The following is a 26,016-nucleotide window of genomic DNA, read 5'->3' as shown; positions in this document are numbered from 1 at the left end:
TTCTAGGTACACTAAAATACATTCCAGTTTCTACATCTCTAGTAAAAAAAGTATTACTGAAGTTGAGTTCTCAGGAGAATGTCACAGACCCTTTATCCAGACTTGTCACAGTATTAATAATCACAACTTCACATTCACTGCTATCTAAAGCATTTCTTACTTTTATTAAGGTGTTCCTGGAAGAAGTTGTTTTCCCAAGCTGAAGATTTAGATCCACAAAACACGCTTCCCAGCAATGTAAGAAAGGCAGGAGCATGTTGCTTCTTCTTGCAGTAAACACAGACTTTAGGAATGTGCTACTGAAAGCCAAGTCCATGTAAGACAAAAATGCCTGCTGGTGTATGACAGTATTCATTATTCTAACTGTAAAGTCTCATTAAAAGACCCTTTCACCTGGAACCTGCACGCAATTTCCTAGTTTCTGCCCCAGTTTCTATCTCTTCTTTGTGATTACTTTGCCAGGTAACAAACTATTTTATTATTTTGTCTTGCCAGCCTTAAGTGTTTTATTTGCTGTCTGCAGGTTTACACCAACTGCAGTTCTGGAGGGTTCAGATCAATAGATATCATTGACCTCTTGAGAACAAGCCACCTCTACAGCCCTGGGTCAGACTGGATACTACTAAGGACCAAAAAAACCCAGGTCCCTTTGAAGGTTTCTCTTGTACTGGATTAAGAGAATTAACAAAAGTAGATGAGGATGTTACCTTTCTATAACATACTTAATGTGGAGGTTGTAAGAGTAATTTATAAAATTTTTTACCAAATTTCACATCACTACCCAGAACCAAGCATTCATCACTGTTACCCAGCCAAAAAAACTTAACACAAGCAATAACAACCTTCCAAAGAAACTTCTGATAAAATTGTACGGTGCTGTTGCTGCTTCAGAAACACATTAAAACTGGTGCATTTCACACCATCCACAAGGCCTTAAAGAGATGTGTCTTCAGATTTGGAATATAAAGTTGACAGTTTTAGTTGAAAATTCTTCTTGCATGCTTATCGCCTGAGGGCTTCTCTAGTTAATATTAATGAAATCATGTTCACCTCTACCAAAAAAATACTTAATAAAGCATTTCTGTTTAATGTATTAATGGCAAACAAACATTTAAACATGCATTCTTATTTTTGAAAATTCAAACCTGAAAGCCTCCAGGTGTTACACTAGAAACTAAATGAGAATACCCAGAGATTCCTTGGAGAATTTATGCTCATAAAGACTTATCTGCTTGCGTTATAAAGATTCACACAGGCACAGTCTAGATATGCAGAATGCAAAGAATAATTTACAACTGGAGCAAATGCCAGACTTAGAAGTATACACTCACTGATAGAGCAAGGGGCTTAAATCCTAAGGTTAGAGCTTATAGGATGTTGCTCTACTAATGACACTTCAGAGGAAAGTGCTGATTCCCCACTTTTTGCAAATAACTTGTATCTAGGCAATGAAGCTTCCACTATTACAGCAGTGGTTTGGATATTTTTCCCCACCAATTCACAGAATTGCTACATGATTTTAGCACTTTGTTTCTCCCTAAACTGTAAAATAAGCAGAACATTGCTTACCTTTTATAGCATCCCTGGCCTGAAGTATTCTACATTAGTAGGAAGTATTATTTTTAGACTCTTCTAGCAAAATTTGTCACCACTCTAAACCCTCCTAGAAGCCTGGATAAAAAGAAATCACTTGCCCACACTTCTTAAGTGTCATAAGAGACTCTTTTTTTTCCCGTGATACTTTCCAACTAAACTTTACACTAATGTTTTTCTATCTTAGGAAGCAATTTCAGGATCTGAAAAGACTAGGTGTAACATTAAAGACAAATCTACATCTCTGTATATAAGGAGAACTACCACCTTAACATTATAAATGCTTCTATGAAGAATCCTTTCTGCAGCCTGCTTCACATTGTTTTGGAAGTTCTTTTATGACTGCCTTTAGAAGATCCCAATGGAGTGTCAAATTTAATTCAATTCAGAACATATATAAAAGCACTTCCTACAATACAGCATAAAGTCACAAAATACAATAAAAATATTGTAATGTGGATCCATCAAGCCAGGCACAAAACAGCTCCTGGGATTCTTTTCCATCATTATACAGCATCTACAATACACTAGTGGGTAGGCAAGAGGAAAAAAAAAGGGGGCAAAAAAGGTAACTCCAAAGCATCTGCTAAGCATGATTCCTGCTTCCTCTATGTATCTGCTAAATTTACAAGCAATTATTTTGAGGCCAAGAGCAGCAAATTCTTAGTGTTATCTCAGAATAGTGAGTTCTACGGGTTACAAAAGTGCCATGGTGTCAAAAAGTGGGTTTTCTTTGTTTTGGGGCTTTTAAAAATAATTTTCCAATTTTCAAGACACTTATTCAGGAGAAAAAAAGAAATCATTAAACTAGGTATATGTTTATACCTGCATACTCACAACTGCATTTTTATCTATATAGTTTTAGTACTTTGCTAATTTATCCTCCTGGGTATTGACTGCACCAGAGTTGTACTTATTTGCTGACAGCTGCGCTGGTGATAGCTGTGATTAGTTACAGTGAAGGCTATTCCATTTTGGAACAAGGATAGGTTTGTTATCAATCCAAACAGCCTCTGAGTCTCAGTGAAAAAAGGGACTTCATCAGTGCACTTACACAAGAGAGAGAGCCGACAACAGCTGTAATTAAGGCAAATCCACAGTATCTTAAGTTCAGCTGAGAGAGGACAATCCTAACTTTTTCTCACTTCCCACAAAAAAATTTTATCTCTTTAGTGATATGTCATCACCCAGTTTTTTAAAACCATCCCCAGACAATTTTTTTTAAAAAGTGGCCTAAGCTGAATGTAATAGGCACATAAGAGATCATCTCTATTAGTACAAACTTTTTGTACTCATATACTATCCTTAATATAGCCCCCTTTTTTCTCTCATCTGCTCAGTTTTGACCAGTAATTTCAATCAAGCCCTCCACTACCACAATCAAGTTTTACTTTGATGCACAACGCAAAAATCAACAACACAGATGCCAGGAGTATATATTGTAAAAATCTATCTTTCATGATACCAGTGGTGCAATGCTGAATTGCTGGAAGGACTGCACATGAAAATGCAGACCAAGGTCATCAAAATAAATGCTCATTCTCACAAAAGGTTGTTTTACATTTTTGACGTAAGGAGGAAATATTATGTGCATGACTGGAACTAAAACCAAAGGAGAACAGATTTCCAAGCACCTACTTCAAGGCAGTAATAAGACTGCTCAGGTAAAACGTTCTCTTCTACCCAAATATTAGGAGAAGACAATAAAAAAGAAAAAAAAATCACAATATCCTTAATAAATGTAGCAGCAATTTGTCTCCTAACCAGCAGCTAGCAAGCTTATGAAGTTTGGATCGAGTACAGCCCAGTTCAGCCATGCACTCAAACACAAGGCAAAAGAAACCTTTGAGAGAAAGTATATCAAACTGTAATTCCAAATAAATCTCCTTCAGAGTTTATCCAATGCTATCAATTTTCATGCTTGACAAATGTGAGAATTTTCCCAGCAGCCAAAAAAATCCTTACCTTAAAAAGAAAAGTAAGAATTTTACCATGTCAGAGCCACAGAAAGCAGTGGCAGTGCCACCAAAGAACATGCCATATATGTGAATACAGTTTCAGGCAACAAACAAGTCAAGTTACAAGCATAAGAAGTTTAAAGATGAATGTCCAAACTCACAGTAACACGATTCCATGAAATGTATGTATTTTATTAGGATCTAACCTTTAGAAAAGGTTCACCTTAAGAACAGGTGACAGGACCCTTTCCCATCTAAATACCACTTCAATATCAGAGCTGCTGCCTGAATGGCATAAAGGTTTAAACCCTTTACAGTTCTTGCCCAACCTTTGTTCTTACTCACTGCTTTTCCTAACCTCTTCACTAATTACTTGCTAACAGGTAAACTCTGCATCAGTCTGGAAATTTTATGTTCCTTCCCACATAACAATTCTCTTTCACAGACAACTGAAGAGACTATAATATTAAAAAGGGAATTGTTAGCTTAAAAAAAAGCTCTTGATTTCCAAAGTCCATGCAACAGCTTTCTTGATCAAATCTGTATACTTCTCTTCTCCCCACACTAACACCCTGCCCTCCCCCAAATTTGGAAGACTCTCTGATTGCTTACATTTCCTTTGTTTTATTTGAAACTCATTTGATCCGCAGCTTGAGAAGAAAGAAGAATAGGCTTTCTCAATGCTCTGATAGGGTTCTCCTTACTCTTGCCAATAAAGCGAGCTTTGCTACAGTTTGTCTGGTTTCTTTCTTTGCCCTGAAGAAAGAAAAAGTTTGAGTTACATCACCTTAATTCAAAAACCCTGTAACAGGCTTCTCAGAATCTATCAAGTTACTTCCTTAGTTTCATTAGACTATCAAACTAATTCTTAATGATGACTTTAAAAAATAACCTAAACATATGATAAATAATGAACACTACACAAAACATATCAACATGAATTTTAAGACATTGTTTTCTTCTCCTCCACTATTGCTCACAAAGGACTCTCGACAAAATAGCATTCAAGGAGGACAAGCATAGTTAAAATCACAGCTAACGTATTTTGCTTTCACGCACACAAAAAACTTCTCCACCCAAATATATTGTGTGTCATTACAGACTGTACAAAATCTTCAAAGCAGCACCATTTTCCTGGAAAGTCTGATAAATTCCATTTGAAAACATCAGCCCAGTTCTGGGGAAGTAATTAAGAAACACTCTGCAGAGTGTTTCTTAAAAAAAACCATCCTGTCATGATATTGCAAGAGGTCATTAGAAGCAAGCAACTTCATTTGGGGAAGTTTGTTTGATACTGGAATTTTTACAAGCACAGAGAAAAATAAGAAAATGGTCCAAAAGCATAATTAATACAAATCTTCATCAATCTCTATGTGCATTCCTAACTGTGACAGTGAAGTTCAGATGCAACAAATACTACCACAATGCCCAGGCCACCAGTACACGAAGTCTGAAGCCTTCACAGCCTCTCTCATCTTTACACGTCACGGCCAACTTTTTGTGAGCACACAGCAGTAACCTCACCTGGCCATGTACAACACAGAGCCAAAGCACATTACAGGAATTTCAGCTGCTCAACTCTTGCCAGTGAACTTTGCACCCACCTACCCCAGAGTCCAACAGTGCCCGTGAGCTGTGACCAAGCCGGGCGGCTATTCCATGGTGCCAGGGCAGCGACGTTCCCGGGTGGCACTGAGCAGACCGGCACCGAGGGCCCAGCTTGGCAGCGTGCTCCCAGCTGTCATCCTGCACACAGTGCTGCGGACATGGATCAGCCTCAGCAGTTACACACAGCTGGCTACAGAAGGGCACACAGTCACAGAAATGCTTACCTGACTCTAAACGCGCTGGGCTTTCACTCCCATTGCCACAGCTCAAGTGTGGGACTTTGTAACATGAGACCAAGATAACATTTAGCCAGTCAGGAGGAATGCCACAAATTTCCATAGCTATAAAACAGGGGTTTTTGTGGCTGATTTTTTTTGATCTTAGTCACGTGCTACAATTCACCTTTGGTCCTCAGGAAGTGGAAAGGAAAGGCTACTGCTACCAACAAAGTAGCAGCAATGCTACTTTGGACCATAATCATAATAAGTAATATGCTAATGAGTGGTTGCAGATTCTGACAAAATACACACAGGCCAAGGATAGCCCAATCTGGCTCATTCTAGAAACACAGTACCTGGAAAAGTAGCCCAGCACTGAGATTTATAGAAAACTCCAGGAATACATGCTTACTCATACAAAAAGGAAATCTGCAACTGTACACTTTCCCCACCAAAACAGTATATTAATTACAAGTCAGCCCATGATACTAGAGATATGCTGAAAGTAGTACAAATTTCTGTACTAAACATTTACATATTAACACAGCAAAAAACTGAAGTTCTAAAACTCTTAGCACCCATCCTGAGCTCAGACACCGATTGTATCAATGACCCTGGGCCACTGTTCCTTCGTATACTTAGGTATAAATCCGAATTTAGTGCAGGGAGTTTTGCACTTTCAGCCTCTCCCTCCCCTCCCAAGACACAAAGAATTACGGCGCCTCCGAAGTTTCATTCTTACTGAACAAGTGCACTCCACAGCTGAACAGCAGCACTATGACAGTGCTATGCCCTTAAAAATCTGGCATGAAAAAAAAAATCCAAAAATATTGGTAAGACATAGAAAGGATTGGGGATTCAGCTCTTAAGATTAACATAAAAAGAGGAACATTCTCAGAACGCTGTTCTTGAAAATAATTCCGTATCATATTGCAAAACCAAAGTGAAAACTGACTACAAAAAAACATCTTTTAATACTAATGAAGTACACAACTGTTTCTCAACTTGAATATACTAGGTAATTCAGGGAAATTATTACAAAGAATTTCAATGAATTACAAGCAATAAAAAAGGCAATCAAAACTTTTACTTTCCAACAAGCACAGTTATTGTTGCATGCTACAACATACAGAAATTACTTCCATTATCATTTATATGTTAGGCAACAAAAAGTACCTTACCTTATTCTCCACACTCTGAGCACACAGGATTAAAAACAAAGTATTGGGCAGAAACTGCAGGTGTTTTGTACCAAGAAAAAAACCCAAACCACTGCATCAATAAGCTTAGTGGCTGTCCAGCATGCCATGCACACTCTAGGGACATTTAATGAAAACTTATCCACATCCCTTTTTTTTTTTGCAAGCTTCCAGACTTCCGAATTGGAAACCCAAAGGCAGCCGTTCATTACCTCCTTCAAAATGCAGATCTCAGCAACACCACACTGCAAGAGAAGCCACCACAGCTTAATTTTCCCTCCTAGTAATTCCCTCCCTGCCAACTACTGCACTGCAGTCTTTCTGAGGGCTGTGCAAAATGCAATCAGGGGAGGGCTGAAAGAGCCCGGCAAAGAAACACAGCTGCAAGAAAGTTCCTTCGAATCATCTCATGTCCCCCTAGTTGGGGGCTGAAAGGGATAAACTGCAGAGTTTGGTGGGATCTCTTAGGATTCTCTCTGCTGCTCCTCCTCTCATGTTCCTGCCTACCTTTTACTTCATTTTTCACAGGATAATCTGGGGAGAGTAATTTGTAGCAAAACTATAGGGAATGAGGGGAAAATAATAAACAGTTTTGTTACAATAAAGCTACCTTTTATTCTCATAACCATAATATTTTAAGAGATTAAAACCAAAAAGTCTTCTAACGTTTAGGATGTTTTGGTGTTTTCTCGGTTCAGGGAAGGGGAGATACTGGTGGATTTTTTTTGCTTTTGTTGCTTAAATTGGGGAGTTTAGTCAATTAACTACTTAGCACTTGGATGCATTCCCTATACAACTAAAACTGCCATGATTACACAACAGCAGCATTTCTGAGACAAGTGCCCAGCAGGGGCATTTGTAATTATTCCCCAAGTGTTCCACAACAGCAGCAAAAGAATACATCCAAATATTAAAGAAGCTTTCACAGAAGGGGTGGGGCTGGAAGGGACATCTGGAGACCATCCAGCCCAGCCCCTCTGTCCAGGCAGGGTCAAGCACAGCCACCCATCGGGTTTTGAGTATTTGCAGAGAGTGACTCTACCACCACTCCTGGGCAGCCTGTTGCAGTGTTTGAGCACACCCCCAGTCAAAACCTTTTCTTGTATTCAGACGGAATTTTATCTTTTTTTCTCTTAAATTATGCCCACTGCCTCTCTGGACACTAGAAGTCTGATTTATAATTTGAGTTACCTCCATTCCCCTCCACTCTCCACAGCTGCATTTAAGAGCAAAGGAAGCGACCATGAGCCCTCAGTGTCAATCAGCCAGTTGTTGGCTCATTTGAAACAATAGGCTCATCACTGCTTTCCACCCCTCCTTCCCTCTGCATCCTGCAGAGCCAGGCTCAAGGCCAGATCTTTTAGCTCATCACAGCTGCCTACCATCAGCAATCTATTATTCCTGGAGATCCAGGTCTTCCTTGGGGGAGCATCCTGCCCAGTCTCCTCTGGTTCAGCCTCACTGGAACATTAGGCAGGGCTGATCTCATGCTGGCAATGACATGGAAAGCTCAGAAACCTCCACAGCCCTTCAGCACACGCCCCCAGCTTCTGCAGCCCCCAGGAGAGGGGCAGCAGCCAGCAATCAGAGCATGTTATATGGGGATAAGCAGAAAGGAAATGGGAGAGTTAAGACGTAGATGCGTCCTTTGGGGGTTTGGCTCAAAGCAGTGCAAAGGCTGGCTTGTTTTAGGGGCATGTTTCAAAGTTTTCCTCTCCTTTAAAAGGCCAATATAATGGGCAACAAAGGTACAGACTCAGGTACAATGAACACAACTACTACCCACCCCCCCACCAACAGATGGGAGGAAGATTAATTTCTCAAAGCTGTGCACAAGTCCTTTGCTTACTCCTTGCAGGGGCTCCTGAATTCCCATGCACTAAAACAGTGATTTTACTATTTTTCTTCTAACATGGCTTAGTTAACTTTGCAGTTTCTGTAGTGGACAATATATACCCAGTTTAGGCTCCCAAACAAAGTTTTAGTTAGTTTTATTTTAAACTTTTATCTCTTGAAAATAATTTACCACTAAAGGTCATCTTCAGCTTCAAATCCCTTCCTTGGTTTGCAGACCACATGACATACAACATTTTAAAAACATGATCACAAATTTGAAAAGGGGAGAGAGAGGCCTGTTGGCTTTGAAACAGAAAAAAAGATCAGAAAAGCTATCAAAGACTTTCTGCGTGTCTTAGAGCACTTCTGTATATTTCTATTCTCCTTTGTTGGGGAACAGATCCCCTTTCTCTAATCTTACCTGGACACCTACCAAGTTCCCATCTCTTCATATGTATTACCTTGTATAATAGGACTCCAGCCTTAAGCTGGGAACTGTCAAAAATGCAAAAATAACTAGAAATAAGGAACAATAAAACAATTACAGCTTGGCAAAGTTGTGGAGAAGAAGGACCAAAAATATCCCTTTCCCCTAAAAACCTAATATACATAGTAAAATAAGGTCTTTAATTATTTTTTTTGTTTCTGCAGTTAGTCTAAGACTAGCACCTTAACACTTCTTAACCTTAACACCCTCAGGACAGTGAAAATTACTTCAGGACAGCCATGTGTAGCCTAGTTGCTTTCTGGCAGGCATTTACTCACCAGCACAGAGGCACACAGCATTTCTTAGGAAAACACCACCAAACACCTAGCACCAACTTAGAAGACGTGGCCAAGGAAAAAAAAACATCTTACAGAAAGATAGCAAGTCTGCTTCATAAATTATTCATGGTCCTGTGTGGGAGGGTAAAAGAGAAAGAGAAAAGGCCAAGAGAGTGTCCAATTATTCCGGCACACTACTTCCTTTTCCTGCACCCTTCAGATGTTGCTTCTAGATCACAACCTAAAAAGGACTTGTTATACTGTTATGTGAACCTACAAAAATAACTTATTGTGACAAGAACATGAACTTCCGTATATAAACAGCATCATTAATTCACATAAATTATTACCGACATGAAGTTCTTGGTCACAGTGCTTAACATACGGTCTAGTAATAGTGTAGCAAAAAAGCTTAATTTTTATCCCTTTCCACAGAGAATTCTGAAAGAGCCTCTCTACCTTCCAGCTTTATAAAGCTGTACCTGTTCGGAGGAAAAAGCCACAGAATAGTCCCAGAGCATCACCTGCTGCTCCTCTCCAAAGACACAACCCCCATCACTCACCTGAAGGACTGATGAATTTCCTATGTTCATGTCAAGAAGTTGAAAGGAGCACGTTTCACTTCTTTTATCCGTTCCTAATTTAAAGCTTAAACTGAAGGCAAACAGGACTAACTTTTTTTTAAGGAGCATAATTTCTTTTTAAACTCCAGAAAAAGTAGAGTGAAACAAGGAAGGAAAGCACAACCCCAAACACATTTAAGGTACTGTTCTAAAGGATTAAGGACACTTCCTCCTCTTGCAACTAAGGTTAAATGCAGTTTTCCAAATTAGGCTGTGGCTGACTGAGGAAGCTGGTTACCACCTATGAGTTCTAATCATATTTTTAATCTATTTGAAATCAAACATCTGAGGGAAATATTTTTTTGTGAAATAGAGATAATAATTTGCTTACCTTCCTTGCAAATACAACTGATGAAACAAAAAACCAAGCCTCCATATACTATCATGCAACTTAAGTCCATCAGGCAGAATGCAGAACTTGCCAGATAGTCCATTCTGATTGTGTGCAAGACACACGAGATAGAACAATGCTACAAGAGGGTTTTTATTCATAGAAATGAGAATGAAACTTGTTTTAACTTTTGAGGTATCACCCTCATTCATAACTAAACCGAGCCCAGGCACTGAAGATGATTTGTTAAATTAATACCATCAACTTAAAGATGTGAAAACACAAAGGAGAGCAAGGTACTTCACAGTGTCATGCAATGATACTAATACTAAAAAAAAAAAAAAAAAAAAAAAAAAAAAGGCCAAAAATGTCCACCAAGAAAAAAACCCCAACTCACACAACTGTCATGAGGTTTTTCAACGTACACATTAAAAGTATACACAGCAGAAGGATTGTTCCTACGTACCTGTTTACATGAAAAAAATTCACAACACAAACCCCAGTGACACACAAGACTGCAGTCTGTGCTTCCAACAGATTAATATATTGTTTCCCACTGCTGAGAGCTGGTCTTGATTCAGTTAAAGCCTAAGCACTTAGGCTTTCCTGCCGGGAAACAAACAAGTCAAGTCGGTTTCAAGCATCTCCTATTAATATACAGAAACAGTTCTCACAAGACTGAAGGCAGAAAAGAGAAATAGTAGGTAAAGGCTGCACCAAACCCTTACAAACTACAGCAAATCAAAAAGCTGCACTGAGACTTACTAGTTCACTAGAAAACTCATTGCAAAAGTCTGTGTACTTCATGGAAGAAGTCACCACCACCATCACTTAGTGAGTCAAGCATATCTACAAGAATGTTTTACATAATGGGAAAATTTTTATTGGCCAGAGATTCACAGTGTTCTTAAATTTCCAGAAACTGCAGATGTAAAGATACTTCTGTTAACCCAAACCAAAACCAAGAAAAGAAACTATCTGAGACGCACGCTCCATTTCACAACACGGCTCTAATTTTACTGGCTACTGTTCTTCAACCTACTCAGCACAGGAAAGACTTACACTCTGGTATTAAAGGATGGAAATGTGAACACTGGAAACAGAGGTAGCTTTTAGACTACCACCAAATGGTATTAAAACATAAAATTTTGGTTAGCACATTGTTGCCATTTCTGAGCTGTGACACTAAGAACTGAAGTAGTTAAAGGAAGCAGTTTTATTCTTGTAGAGAATTAGTGAGACAGTCAGAATGTATTTACAAGAAAGCATGATCCCATCTTAGTTCTTCCATTTCCACTTTACTTTTAAAAGCTAGTAAGAGAGCCAAGAATCATTAGTCAGTAATGAACTGAACAGTATTCCTTCCTCCTTTTAACAAGGAAAATATTCTGCAATACAACTACAATATAAAATCCAGTTTACTCCAACACAGTAAAGTAGCTTGAATGAAGGAATCTTTCCTCAGTTTTCAGAGGACTGATAACAGTTTAAGGATTGTATTTAAAAACCAAAGAGTAAGTTTAAAACATTGCACAGGTTATATTATTCCTCTTAATCTGCTAAAAATTACCAATTTAAAAATGCAGATGATATTTTAGTTGCTGCTTTTAAAATATTTGTAATGATACTTAAGAGCAAGCCTTTTCATCACACAACTTTCTGAAAGTTGGAAATTCAATAAATATTTTCAATTAGTGTCATGGATCACAAGTGCACAAGTATCAGGATTAGAGTACTAAAAGACACTTTAAATTATGAAGCTGATCTTAAACTAAAGCCTACTATGTGAAGTGTCAAAAGCACAGAGACCACATTTGTTTTAGTACTGAAGTAGTATAATTCTATTACCATGATAGTACAATACAACTTTTCTAGAAGGCCACAATGCATTCAGGGGGACATGCATGATCAGAAGCTTAAATTCAGACAGTTAAGTTCATATTCAGCCAACCCTTAGTGCTGGTGCCCCATAACACAATATATGAACAACTGTTTCTGTAGTCCTTATTAACTGCTTTTGGTGATGCAACTCCTTTCTAAAGCATTCTGTCCTACTGAAACATTCTCATTTCCCACGAATGCCATCGACATCCCATCTCACTTTTCTTCTCATAGACAATTTACTTTACCTATGTATTTGCCAGCAAAAGCCACGTTGATGGTAACAGAAGAATGAATGAGAAAGGTCTTCTGACTCAAGTAACTATATGCTTCTTTTAAACTGAAACCTAGTGATGGGGGCTGCCTCCACTGCACAACAGAAGCAACCTGTAATTATGGAAAAAGAGAAAAAAGCACATGCAGAATAGAAAACAAAAAGCATGTTTCTTTCTGTCACTTGCCAATGCACTCATTCCTCTGCAGGCCTAAATTCTATGCCTGGAACATACAGACCAAGACCAGCAATGCAGCTGCAGTACTCAAGTAAAAAGCAAAATTTTTATGTCGTAATTACCAATGCAATCTCTTGGGTCCTCAGCACAGTTCCCAAGGTGTCCATCAATTCACGTGGAAAACAAACAGCACCACAGCTCTGTTTCCTTGGGACAGCTGAACACTGCTTCTCACCTTCAGCTAGACTCTTCTGGTCAGTCTTGACAGCGCTGTACTTACACAGACTTCACCCATGTTTATCCACATATGGATATAAGCCTTCACCCTCCATGAACTGGCAGGCTTCACTCCCCATTTGCCTTACCAAAAAACTACAACAGAAAAATACTGGCTTTGTGGTCTGCCTTAGGTCTTCCACTCAAATCTCAAGAGCAAGCACAGCTCTTCCTACAATGTTAAACATCTGGAAATCATGCTGGAGCAAGCTTAATCTGCTACTTTGCAAGATGGCCCTACAGAGCTCAGAACCCTTGGAGCTACTCTCGTAAGCTAAGGTCACACCATAAAACCCATTGCCTCGATTCAGATAGGAACATAACAGCAGAGAAGCTTCAGTAATTCTTTTCTAATGCTGTATCTCCACATGGTACAGGGAAGAATCTCAGTACAGTAATCTAAAACACAAAACTCACATTGCAAATTAGGAAAAAACCTCCAAACAAAACAAAACAATCACACAAGAAATAAAATACTAATAAAAAACCTAGACCAGAGATAAAGGATGAATTAGAAAAAGAAATCCTTGCAGCAGCGAACAGCCATGTTCCAGCCTATAGTCCAGCCCCTGATCTAGGCCTCTGGTGAATGAGAAAAAGGAGAAGATGAAAGCAGGCAGAACACCACTCCACACATGAAAGACTCCTATTACTGTAATGGAGACTTGTGTCTTTCTACAGTGCTCTGCCTGCAAAGTCCCCTGTATCAAATATTGGCTTCCCAGACTTCACACCTCCAGTCCAACTATCCACGAGTCTGAGTACACATTGGAGACAACCCTGAAGCCTTCTGTGTTTAGACAGCCACCAGAAACAACTACATATGGGCAAACTGCAGGCAGTGGTTACTGATTTAAAATGTGTAACTCTCCAACATCTATTTCCCCCATGCATTCCTCCCTCACTCGGTATCGGCAGTAGATCAGTTTTACCAGTTAACGTAATGCTGAAAATTCATCAGCCTGATTTCAATTCTCATACTGCCTGCTTTTCTGAAGTTCGTTAGTTTGGATCTTCTAACTATTTCTGCCACAGTCATAGCAAAGCTGTAATACTGTCAAAGAGGACTGACTGACCACACTGGGTATCTGCAGAAAGAATGACCCCAGTCACCACTTATTCCAGTTAGTGAAAACAGATTAATACCCTCCATGAGCTTAGGACAATAAAAGCTGAACTCTTCTTCTTCTTCTCTATTAATTTACAGCTGTTATGCATTAGCCTCTTTACTCTTGCAGTGAGTACCTGGACAGGTAGGGTAGCAGCAGGAAATAGCACCTCAGAAGTCACTTGTATGTAAACATTAAAGCTTTCTTAAAAACATTTCTATTTACAGGAAAATGAGTAGAGACCAGAAGAACAGAAAGACTTCAGTTTAAGGAATGTGTCATATGGGTTCAGGGAGCTGTAATAGGGAACAAGGCCATACATAAACATTATTAAAACACTCACTAAATGCTCTTGTTTCTATTTCACTTAGTGTATGTAATACTTGGCAATAGGCTCTGATGCTTGAGCCCTGGTAACTGACTACTATACTAAGATATTGGTACATCTTTATTTGGTCTTCACACCTCTTCCTTGGAATTTACTATGCTTGCAGCAACAAAAAAAACCCCAAAAAACGAAAAAAAAAAAAACCAAAAAACAAAAAAACCAAAAACGAAAAAAAAAAACCACCAAAAAAACAAAAACCCAAAAAAACCCAAAAAAAAACCCAACAACAACAACAACAAAAAAAAAAAAAAAGCCAACCAAACCCAAACCTAAAATCATGACTTGGCTTTGACAGTTCACTTGACATTGTCATACAACATAAAACTCGTGTTCAGTGGTGACAAACGCTATGTTTAAAGGTACAAAGTGAGTTCCAGTACTCTGCAGTTCTGTGCCCACTCTAAGTGGTGGAGATACATGATTTCATTTTGGTGTCAGTAACAGCACCAAGCCTGACACATTGCATTTAGTCTTAACATCAGGCTCTACCATTTCATTTAATAACTTGAGACAGGCATCCATATGTATTATCAAGAGCTTTCAGTATATCAGTAAATTCTTGCACAGGTGTGTGGGACATGTATTCCTTTCTCAAAAGGTACCTGTGCAAAGAAAACCCTTCATTTATGCAAAATCTCATGTTTGATCTTTTATTTACTACTTTTTTTTTAAAGAAACAGAAATACGTTTCACCATCCCACTCATTTTTGGTGGGGGTACTACAGCCCTGCTCTTATCACTCCCTAGGCCTCCCCTCATTACCTTCTTCACCTAAAAATAAACAAGGCACATCCTCAATACACTATAATATGTTATCACTTCTTCCCTGACTGTCCTGACTACAACCTCTCTGATCAACATGGTACCAGCATGGGATAATGCTGCTGGATGTCATTTTGCCTGAAGGATCAACAGTTATTCCTCAGTCTGGAATCCAAGCATAGCAAAATGCAGTGACAAATGCTCTTAATTGCCAAATCTTAGCCTGTAAACACAGTTAGTCTCCTAACCAGTTGAAAGTCAAGGTAGGAGGGAAGAGGTAAGGCTAAGTTTTGTTAATATTTAAGTATGTACCAAGAGAGTGCAGAATACTATTAGCCTTCTCTCTGTGCACTATCCTGGACAATGCCAGGTTCAAGGCTTCCTATTCAGGGTGACCAAGCACAACTTTCTTCCTTCCTGATTCATTTCCACCTTCGGCTTTGGCCTCACTCACCAAGCCAATCACGTAACTGAGGAATGACAAGTTCTCATTTGATTTGAAGTTCTATGGCTGGATGACATCATAGCTGCTATCTTTTAACTGCCCCTTTAAGGGTTATTATTAGCAAGCTCTAAGTTATTATTAGCAAACTGATAAAAACACTAATGGCCAAGTTCTCTCACACAACAGCTTGTCCATTTTACCAGTTATCACACTGAGTTATTCCAAAATAGATTATTAAGACCAAGAAGAACCATCCCCCTGCCTATTACTTGAACCTGCTGTATTTTGAGGAACTAACAGCATCTGACGATCACACAAATCCTGGCCAAGGTTACAGTAAGCCAACAAAGAATTTTGCAAACTTCTCAATTTCTCTTTTTGAAAACAGAAAATTGCCCGTGACATCCACTGGCTCTCACAACACTTCAACAGCTGGTAAACTCAGGTCAACTCCGTTAAGCTAGGTTTCCAGCTGCTAGATCTGAAATGATTTAAACTTCCCAATTCTAAGAAGTGGATTTTTGCCAAGCTACATCTTCTTCAAAAGAAAGAAAAAGAGATTAGTCCTCAGCTTCTTATGAAAAAGTGCACCTCTTGCATTTCTTTCTCAGTGCTAATTAATGCCCCTAAACTTTTTTTGCTAGCTGGTTATAGCTACCTTGATTCTGTAAATCACACTAAAAATACTTCTACCTGTAATGAAAATAGAACCCATTGTGACTAGCTCTATTGCTCTTGGCCAACACCATTTCTAAAAATGAGGGCTTGGGTTTTTTTCTACTTACAGCCCTGTGGTGTGGGAGAATTCAAAGAGCTCAGCAACCTCATTCTGTCTTTGAAGCAATCCCACCAGCAAGGAGTACTTAACAAATTCACTTTTAATTTAGTTCATATCTCAGCTCTAACTACTGCAGAGAGAGTCAAGGGTCTAATCACAGGTGTTTAGTACTCCAGATGCCAAGTCACGTGTAGAACCGACAGATAAAGAGATTAGCCATATGGAAGATCACATACTTTCCAAGCATCAACTTCACACCACAGGGGAGGACCTACAGCATTTAAGATGGTACTCAGTGCTTCTGTGTGTAGCACCATCTTTGTTCCCTGAGGTTTTTCTGAAGTCACTAATCAGTCAGGCTTTAGGCAAAGATGCCGTCATGATGTGCTTGTCAACACGGCTCTTTAAAATTAAATGCTAGTAGACAGCGTAAAAGAGATCACAGGAACTCAAAAGATTCACAAGAGGGTTTCTGCTGTAATGGTCAGTCTAATTAATTTCTGGATTTTAAAATCAAGTATTTCTTGAGACTGCATTTCTTTAATGCTACAGTACCTCTATCTACACAGAAGCAGGGTACGAACATAACAGAGTCAATACTTGAACAGATGAGAGCTACAACAGAGGCAGGTGCTAAAATCTAAATCACCCACACAAAAAGCATATGATTGACTCCTTCCATACCTTCCCATGGCGACAGTCTGTGTTTTTAGTATTCTATCTAATCACTTCAAACTGAAAAAAACCACATACCTTAGCAAGTATTCCTGCCTTTGGAAAGTTTTTTTAATAAAGAGAAGACCTTAAAAAGAAAAATACAGACATGGAAATAGTTCTAGGCAGAAGCCTGCTTCCACTAGGTATATAAATATTTCAATCCCAGCAGCACCACCTAATGGAGAGCTCACCATTTTTCCCCCTTCTTTAACATGACAAATATTTGAGTCTGGAGGTGTTAACAACTGGTACTTTAGCACATGGCCTAATTAATACTCTATAAAATCTGATTAGCTACAAGAGAAGCGAAACCCTTTCTTCATAGACAAGCAGGGTCCTTTTTTCTGCACACAACCACATTACATTCACATAGAAATTTATTAAGTACAACAAGACATTTGTTTAACCAGGAGATAAGATTTTAGGAAGATTTTAGTTAGAAATTTATTAAAAACCTCAAACAACAATAACTGTGCAGCAGTGCCAGCTACCTTAGGCATGTTTCAACCTGCCCTCAGAAAGCAAAACAGAGATGTCACTACCTCTAAAGTGTACAGAACACTGAAAAACCCCAATCTAAGATGAAGTCATGCATTCCCAGACATCATCATGTTGCAATTCTGCTAAAAAACACCCTATGGGAGATGGGCAGCCATTTATTGCAAGCATCAATAAAGTGTGTAGCATGATGCCTGTTGCAAACTTCCACCATTTATCTCTTGCCAACATACACGACAGAACTTATGTATAAATGGATCCATAAGAAGTAGGCTTTTTCCTCATTGCCTTTTGTTCTCTGCGTTCATTATATAAATCACAACATTTTAAGTAAGGCTTCAACTACTTTGAACTTTTCCAATTAACTCAGCATATGGACACTCTTGTTCTGGAATAACTGCCTTTTTATGTACAGCTCAGAGACTTTTAAAGTCTGTCTGCCCTACCTCATCTCAAAACAGTCACCTAATATACTGAGAGTTCATATTAAAAAAAAAACAACAAAACCAAAACCAAAAAGCACCACCAAAATCTTAGTAATGAATTCTGCAAAATTACAGCATCATACTTTGGCTATATGTACTAAAAGCTTTATTTACACAAACAGGAAAATTCCAAGCTTCTTCCTCATTTATTTTGAAAGAGTCTCCTCTGTAAAAATATATAGAATGCAGTGGGTAGATATTTATTTGCTTGTCCTAAATCTGTCTTTAAAAAGCAAATAGAAGTACACACAAAACCAACCAAACAAAAAAACCCCAACACAACAACAACAACAAAGCCCAAACACCAACCAAACCACACCAACTGCCAAAAGAGTAAATCCCCCAAAATTCCCTCAAAATCTTACTGGCTAAAATACTGAAATTTGCATGTCTAAATAATCCTTTTCAAAACCAAAGTGCAGTTCTCAAGAATTTGCAAAAAGGAAAGAGGAATAGGGGAAATGTATGGTGCCAGCTAGTGAAAAATATCTGATGAAATTCAATACACAAATTACAATAAACCTGTTTTATCTTCATAGAGATTGCAAGAGAATTCTTCTGTTCATGCTCAAAACCACACAGCTACAAAAACCACCTGCCAAACAGGATAAGCAACACAACAGCAATATCTACTAGCTGAACTACAGCATGAGATTCATTGACATTTCCATCACATATTGACACCATGGGTGAGTAGTGAGATGTATTTGCTAATCTGAACTATAGCATGCTCAGGTTCTGTAGATAGAAACATGATTCAACTCCTGACAGAGAACAGGATATTACTGACTTCAAGTAATACTGCATGTCATTAATTTCAAATGAAGTTAGCACAAATGCTTTATCCCCCCTACCCGAAACACTGAATTTTAGAATGCAATGAAAATACTACTGCATCAAAGGGTTCCAACACTGCTGGAGATAGCACACATGCAACTCAGTAGTATTCATTGTTTTAGGTCTCCAACCTCCTCCTACTCGAACTGCCAGCTAAATGGTAGCATTTTGAGAGCATGGCATTTTACAACCACAAGCACTTTACCTTCACCTATTGAATACAGAACTGGTATCCTAATCAAGTTCAACCACAACCGACATAATGATAAAAACATTCCCAAGCACAACATCTTCTCAAGGATGTTGTGCTAAACAGAAAAGAGGACAGTGCAAAGGATGGAATAAGAGCAAGTGTAGAATCATAGACATATGTACTTCAAACAAGAGTAGGGCACACTGCACTGCATCTTTGGTGACCTGGAAGACAAGAGCATTTTAATTCACCTGGAGTAGGAGGTGGGGCAGAGAGGGAATCAGAGAAGCAGGTAGCTACAGAGAGGTCAAAGAAAAGTGGATTTTGCAGATAAAAATTACTTGCCAGAAGCATGAAAATAAGTACAATCCTGGAAACAGGTTATTTCAAGACAAAAAAAGAGTGATATAAAAGGAAGTAAAGGGGAGAAGGCAGTTATTTCACTCAACTGCAAGGACGAAACCACCCTGGAATAAAAGTCGTCCCTTAGCAACTCTAAAATGACAAGAAATCCGGCTGAAAGCAGGTCAAAATAAGTCACTTCTAAGAATCAGAAGAACCAGCTGGAGAAATTAAGAGCATTTATACTGTTCAGACAAACAAGATGGAAGAGAAGCACAGCACAGACAAGAGCAATCCATTAGTAACTAAACAGCGTAAAATGCAGAAAGAGGAGTCACTTAGGATGGTTTACAGGAGATTAAACAAGAACAAGTTAAATGAAAATTATGAAGTTTTACTTCCTATGCAAAAATCAAGACTTACATCTGCGAATCATTAATTTACAAGCCTCAACACTCAAAGCAACCTACTCTCACAAGGCTCCTCTCTGTGTAAAGACACAGAGAGGGCACAGTCAATCTAGTACAGCACACAAGATCTTCATTATAAAAACCTCTAATAATTGTTCTAATTATCTCCCTCTCACATGTACAGAGATGAGCTTACAAAACAAAATCCATTCACAATTTGGTTTATGAGCTGAGCTTTGCTACTACAAAGTTATTTCAGGCACAATTATCATGTAAGCTGGCTCCATAAAATAAGTAAAAAAATGTTACTTTTCTAGAACATCCAAAGGAGAAAGCCAGGAACAAGTACAAGCAGCAGAACAGCTACCACTGAAAAAATTCTGTCCTGTACATTCAGCTTGACAGAGGCACTGCATGTTTGCTGTGGGCATCAATGGAAGAGTGAAGCAAGTGCTGTTTCCTGTCCCACAATGCTGACAGTGCAGGATGGCACAGCTCTGCAGAGGAGGCAGGACTGAATGCCTCCACACAGCACTTGTAATTCACTCACTTTATCAACAGATGACGCTTACTGCCCTGCTGGGTCTCAGCACCTCATCATTTTTATGTCCTCAGATCATAGGAAAGTACCGCTACTCCCATGTCATTACAGACCAGGAAAATGGTCTGTATATGGAGCAAGAAGCCAGACACAAAATAAGCCACTAGATGCACCAAAGTTATTTTTGGAACTCCCAGTCAGCTACCACCTAACCTGAGCAACACCCAAGTACCTCTTTTCTTTCCCAGCATATATTCCATGCTTAAGAAAACATCCTGACAAGGCTGATAACCTCAGGAAGAACATCAAGTTCAAATGCACCAGAAGACAATAAACAAAACTAAGCATCAGCAGACTAAGTCTTCACTAAACCTGGTAATCCTAAAAAAAAGTCCTAACCACTTGACTGAGACATCATGCTTGCTCTTGCTCTGCTTCTTAGGCACACTGAATTTTGATTTTTCCTGGCATGGCAAAAAGTTTCAAGAGAAGGAAGTGACACTACTCTTAACTGGCCTGTGGCTTGATGATGAGAATACTCCCCAGGGAAGCAGGAAACTTGGACTGGAATCCCCCTTCTGCCCCTGGGACTCGGACATGATGTCACATCACTCAGCACTGCAACATCAAAGCCCCTTGTTGGTTTGGCCCTAATTTAAAGGCTTACAGCACACACATCTACAGGAATGAGAAAAAACCAAAAGCCAGCCTCCAGCTCTCCTAGATTTTACACTGGCATCTGCAGTGGACCATCTTCTCTCTTGTGACAGATGTCAAAACTTGCAGGAACAAAGTGGCAGCCAGGAAGGCACTTCTTATCTTACACTAGCATCTGCAACACACTTTTCAAGACAGATCAAATCCAAATTACTTGTTTTCCTAGACACCCAAGAGAGCTGTAAAGACTCATGGCATTTTGAGCTCGTCTTCAGTGCGCCTATCCTGCTTTATCTACAAAAACATGTTTTTCATATTAATGCAGAAACCAAAACATCGGACAAAAGTCCACTATTACTCCAAATGTTAAATTTTTCTAATTATGAGCTACCATACAGTCATCACTAAAACATGTAAAATGGAAGATTCATTACTTCTTTCACAAGCATTTTTGACTGAAGCACTTGGTATTTGTGTGAAAAGATACATTCAGAGCATTTAAATTATACTACAGAATTAATAGCAACTTTTATCATTGCAAATAATCTACAAAATGTTTCCTCTATACATCAGAGAAAACTATTTTACAAATCAACATTTTATGAAACCATATAAAATAATACCAGAACTATGAAATACTCCAACTTATGGCATTCCTGTTACGCCCACTGAGGTTCTAATGCCTGCAACTGGCAAGAATTCAAATCTTGATGTCCGAGTACACAACACCCCAAGTTCCACTACAAGCAGTGAGCCAGGCATGGAATCCATCACACGCATCCAGTATTGAACTTCTGCATACACAAATATGTTGAGACTTTGCTTCCCATGCTGCCCTGACTAGATGAACAGCAGAACTTGAAATTCTACTAAAATCACATTTTATACATGCAGAATAAAGCAGTGGGAAAGAACAACAGCATGGAAATCAAAGGCTTAACATTTTTTGGGGGGTGGAGAGGATTAGTGACCTACAGTTGTTGTATATAATTTTAGAGACACTAGCCCTGTTAACCTACTTACAAAGCCAACACTCAGTAGCAATTGAAGTCACAGTGGCAACCATATTTTGCACCAGAAGAGAAGATCTACATGAAGAAAACAAACACTCCCTCAAAGATTTTGTAAATATCTCTCCCTCTCACACACACACACAGAATTCTCAATACCAAATCACCTTTTGCCTCATTTTCTCTTTAAATTCTAAGATGTTTCCACTGGACACTTTCCTTACTTCCCTTAGGTATCCTAAGAGCTTTTTTGCATTTATTTCCTTTTCTCCTCTTTCCCATTACAAAAAGAGAGAGAGAACACATCTTCACACATTGTGGGCACTTAATCACAGTTCATTGTAAGTTGACTCCCTTTCCCTCCCAATTCTCTAGTCCTTTCTTCTTCTGCCATAAGAAAAAAGACATCGAAAAAAATGAAATGTTTGTGATTTGTCAAAATTAAATATACTGCCTTTAAACTATCAATTTATGAGGGCATGGGCCTCCAGTAGGCAGAGCTGGGAAGCCAGTTATATCCTCTCTGTCAGCCCTTCACTATTGTAGTTTCTACAGCACCACTTCATCACTCAGGTTAAAAAGTGTAACATAAAACCTAATGCAACTACAGCACTCCTTCTTGTGCTACAATCACACCTTTATTCTGCTGCACAAAACCACACAACTCTCCTTCCCTTGGCTTCTTTTCCCCGTATCTCATTTTGAAATCTCCAATTTCTCCTACTACTTCTGGTGTTCCTGAGCCAGACACTAAAATCTCAAGGATGTTTCAAATACAAGCATCCTATTCAGAAAGTATCCATAGCTTAAAAAAAACCAACCAAACAAAAACAAACTTAAGCCTTGGCGATTCTTTAAAGGAACTGTGCACAAGTGTACGGATACACGAAACCAGTGTGTAATGAGAGGTCTTCACACATCGTAAGACGTAGCACCTTTAACTAAGAAACACTATCATAATAAAAAAAAACCTAATGAAATCCAGTTACTACATCATCTAAGGCATGAGAGATTAGAATGTTTTATTCTTACAATATCTATTCATACCAGACCAGTTTAGGGTACTGGAGCAGATTTAAGTCATTCCTATTTTTAAACTGCCTTTTCACCTGAAGAACTGTGATCGGCTGCTTATCAATGTATTTATATTCCAGTGGTTTAACAATACAAATCAAGATTTTTGTCTTTTTCTACTTTCAGCATTGCCATATCTACTATAGAACAGCTGGACTTCAGTACCAAGAAAACCATTCCTCTTCCCTCCTAAAGTGTTCATTATGGACAAGGAACAACATAAAGATCTAAAATACAACACGGTCCCAAGATCATTTAAAAGACAAACTGTATTAACACAGACTAGTAAGACTTCATAAATAATCTTTGGTCACTGATGCTAACTACTGCCATCTTACTGAGTTTTCCAAGGTACAAACAGTAAATAAGCTTACACGATACTCAAGTTCTCTGAATCCATGCAAGAATGGCTTCCCAAAATTGGTATCATCAAATTTAATGACAGAAGGACTTCAGGAAAGCCTGAAGACTGAGTCATTTAGCACCCCCTTTTGATTAGAATTAATTTGCTTTGATACTGAGTGCACTTTATTATTGTATATTCTAGGTCCAGCTATTATTAGAAGCACCTCACCAAGTCATATTTCAGTAAAACACCTACCATTCTCGTGCTGGAACAACACAACTTTTATAACCCCCTAGTGCCGCCTGCTTGCAGTGCCCAAGCTCATGATACATCAATGTTTCCGTTACCAAGCTCTATGAGGAGGGGTTTCCCAGTGCAGCCATAAAAAAACTGATTCTGTCCAAACGTTCAAGCATTTCTCATCTTAAATGAATAGCCCTCTCCCTAACCACCATAAATAGCATTTAGATCTTAACCCATATGTGGTATGAGCCAATGGCTCATTTAAAAGGACAACATGCAGTATACACTATGGTGTCTCCAGTCCTGAACAACCAGCAGTGTAGCCTTTTAAACCAGGCTTCTAGGCAAGTCAATAGCCATTTTAAATACATCTTTTTACTAACTACTTCAAATTGTACTATTTCATTTGTCTAAGCTAGACACTGCTAGCACACCTTTACATCATGCATCAAACTCCCTTTCAGTCTATGAATGCAAATTCAGATTAGGGCTCAGTAATGCTATATGCATCCTATGGGACAAATCTGCAAGGAAAATCACACCATTCTATTCAAGAAATAGAAAACACATAAATTACAATATACAATATATAAGGCTCAGATCTCAACAAGCTAGAGAAGTCACAGACGCAAAGAAACAGCGTATTTCAAATTGTATCATTGGAACTTCCCACATTTTACTACTACAGAAACAGAAAAAGATGAAAGATGCCCTAATGCGTGGTAAAGATCCACGCAGAGGAACACATACAGTCTGTCATGTCACACACAAGCTCTGAGCGGCAGAACATGGTATTATGCCTCTTAACATTGATACAATTTCTCCCGTTTTTCCGCAGGTAATTCAGATCTTAGGCACTCAAAGACACAAATAAATCAAGACATAAATGCCTTACCTTCCTATTTTACAAGCCACTGCAGTTCTCAGATTATGAGTCAGTCATAGGTTAATCTGCAGAGGAATGACTCAGTATAAACTTTTAAACATTCATTATTTTTCCTAACCTAAAACACGGCGATTCATTCAACGCGCTAAAACGCGGCGTCGCGAATCAGCGCATGAAATGAATGGCGTGAAAACAAAACACTTTTCTTTCCGCTCACGGCAGGCAGACGGGGATAGCGCAGCGCCGGTCCAGCCAGACGGACTTTGTGAAAATACAACTCCTTCCGCGCCGCTGAGGGGCAGCTCCGGCGCCGGCGGGTCCGGGCGCAGCCCCATGGCCGGGGAGCGGCGGGGGCTCCGCCGCAGCGGCAGCCGGGGGGACGGGCAGCCGGGACCGCGCTCCGCGCCAGGCGCGGCGCTGCCGGCAATGCCCCTTTAAAGGCCGTCGGCCCGCCCCCAGCACTGCATATGGAGGGAGCCAGGAGCGAGCGAGCCTTCTGCATTCAAACGACACATCAAACGCCGCAAGCGCCACCGCGGCTCCCGGCTCCGCTCCGGCCTCGCCTCCCTCCCCTCCCCTCCCCGCACAGGCACACACACCGCGAGGAGCGGGGCAGAGAGCGAGAGGAGCAGGGGAGGGAAGGGAGAGACAGGAATAAGTAAGTGAAAAGGGGCACCTGCAAAGCCCTGGAGTGCGAGTGCGTCCGGGCAGGAGAGTCCGCGCCGCCCCGCCGCAGGCTGATCTATCCCCGGGCACCGGCGGCCGCCGAGGTCCCGGCACGGGTTGCGGGTGCAGCGCGCTCGGCCCCTGCCTGGCAGCAGATGCCTCGGTCAGCGCCGTGCCCCCGCCAGAGCACCCCCGGCTCCCACCGCCCGCCCGGCCCCGTCCCCCTGCCCGGAGCGCCCGACAGCGGGAGGCGAGCGCGGCCGCTGCCGGAGCCCCGCGCGGGAGCCGCCGCCACGGCGGCAGCAAAGCTCCCGCCCTCCCTCCTCCTTCTCCGCCGCCCAGCCGAGCCGAGCCCAGCCGAGCCCCACGGCCGCCCTACCTGCGAGCGTGTGCGGAAAGCGGGGCGGCGGGCGGCAGCTGGAGCCGGGCGAAGGCGACCGCCAGCCCGGCGGAAAGTCCCGACCGCTGTGCGCCGTCTCCCCCCGCCCCGCACTTCCTCTCCCGCCCGCTCGGGCTGGAAATCCCCGGCGAAGCCCGCTGCTCTCCCGGCTCCTCCCAATCACCGAGGGCGGGCCCGGCACAGCCGCTCAGCGCGCAGGCGGCAGCCGGGGGCCGGGCTTGCCCTGGCCGCTGGCCCCGGCTGCACCTGATGCCTCCGTCACCCTCCTCCCGCGGGCACGACTCGGGCAAAGGGGCCCCGCGCCCCGCGAAGGAGGCGTGGGTTGTGCTGCGGCGGACGGCGCGTCCCGCTCCGGGCGCGGGGTGGTGCCGGCGGAGCCGTGGGGGCTCGGCCGGAGGGCGGGCGCTGCTGCTGGGCACTGGGGGAAGGAAGGGCATGGGGGATGGCGCCGGGACGCGGGGCTCCGGGAGAGTGGGATTGGCGCGGCGG

At 40.7% G+C, this 26,016-nt stretch overlaps 1 protein-coding gene across 12 annotated transcripts in view; it reads right to left on the bottom strand.

Moving 5' to 3' along the window:
* The window catches only part of TRAF3 (TNF receptor associated factor 3), a 70,038-nt gene extending 44,364 nt beyond the window's left edge, over positions 1-25,674 (bottom strand). For 3 of the 12 annotated variants that reach the window (XM_042047086.1, XM_042047097.1, XM_042047098.1), the window contains exons 1-6: positions 25,507-25,673; positions 25,138-25,272; positions 24,471-24,526; positions 12,261-12,399; positions 5,160-10,737; positions 4,164-4,307 (exon numbers count right to left, since the gene is read on the bottom strand). The gene's annotated coding sequence lies outside the window, so the exon portion shown is untranslated. Of the gene's footprint in view, positions 1-4,163; positions 4,308-5,155; positions 10,738-12,260; positions 12,400-24,470; positions 24,527-25,137; positions 25,273-25,506 lie in introns of all 12 variants that reach the window. The other 9 variants (XM_042047096.1, XM_042047095.1, XM_042047089.1 and 6 more) reach the window with 8 other exon arrangements.
* Between the last annotated feature and the right edge of the window lie 342 nt (positions 25,675-26,016).

The sequence above is a fragment of the Corvus kubaryi genome, unplaced genomic scaffold, assembly GCF_017639235.1.
Source record: "Corvus kubaryi isolate FWS band 111438036 unplaced genomic scaffold, C.kubaryi_AGA036_p1.0 66, whole genome shotgun sequence".
NCBI classification, from domain to species: Eukaryota; Metazoa; Chordata; class Aves; order Passeriformes; family Corvidae; genus Corvus; species Corvus kubaryi.
The sequence above is the reverse complement of the archived record's forward strand: the minus strand, read 5'-3'. Positions and strand labels throughout refer to the sequence as shown.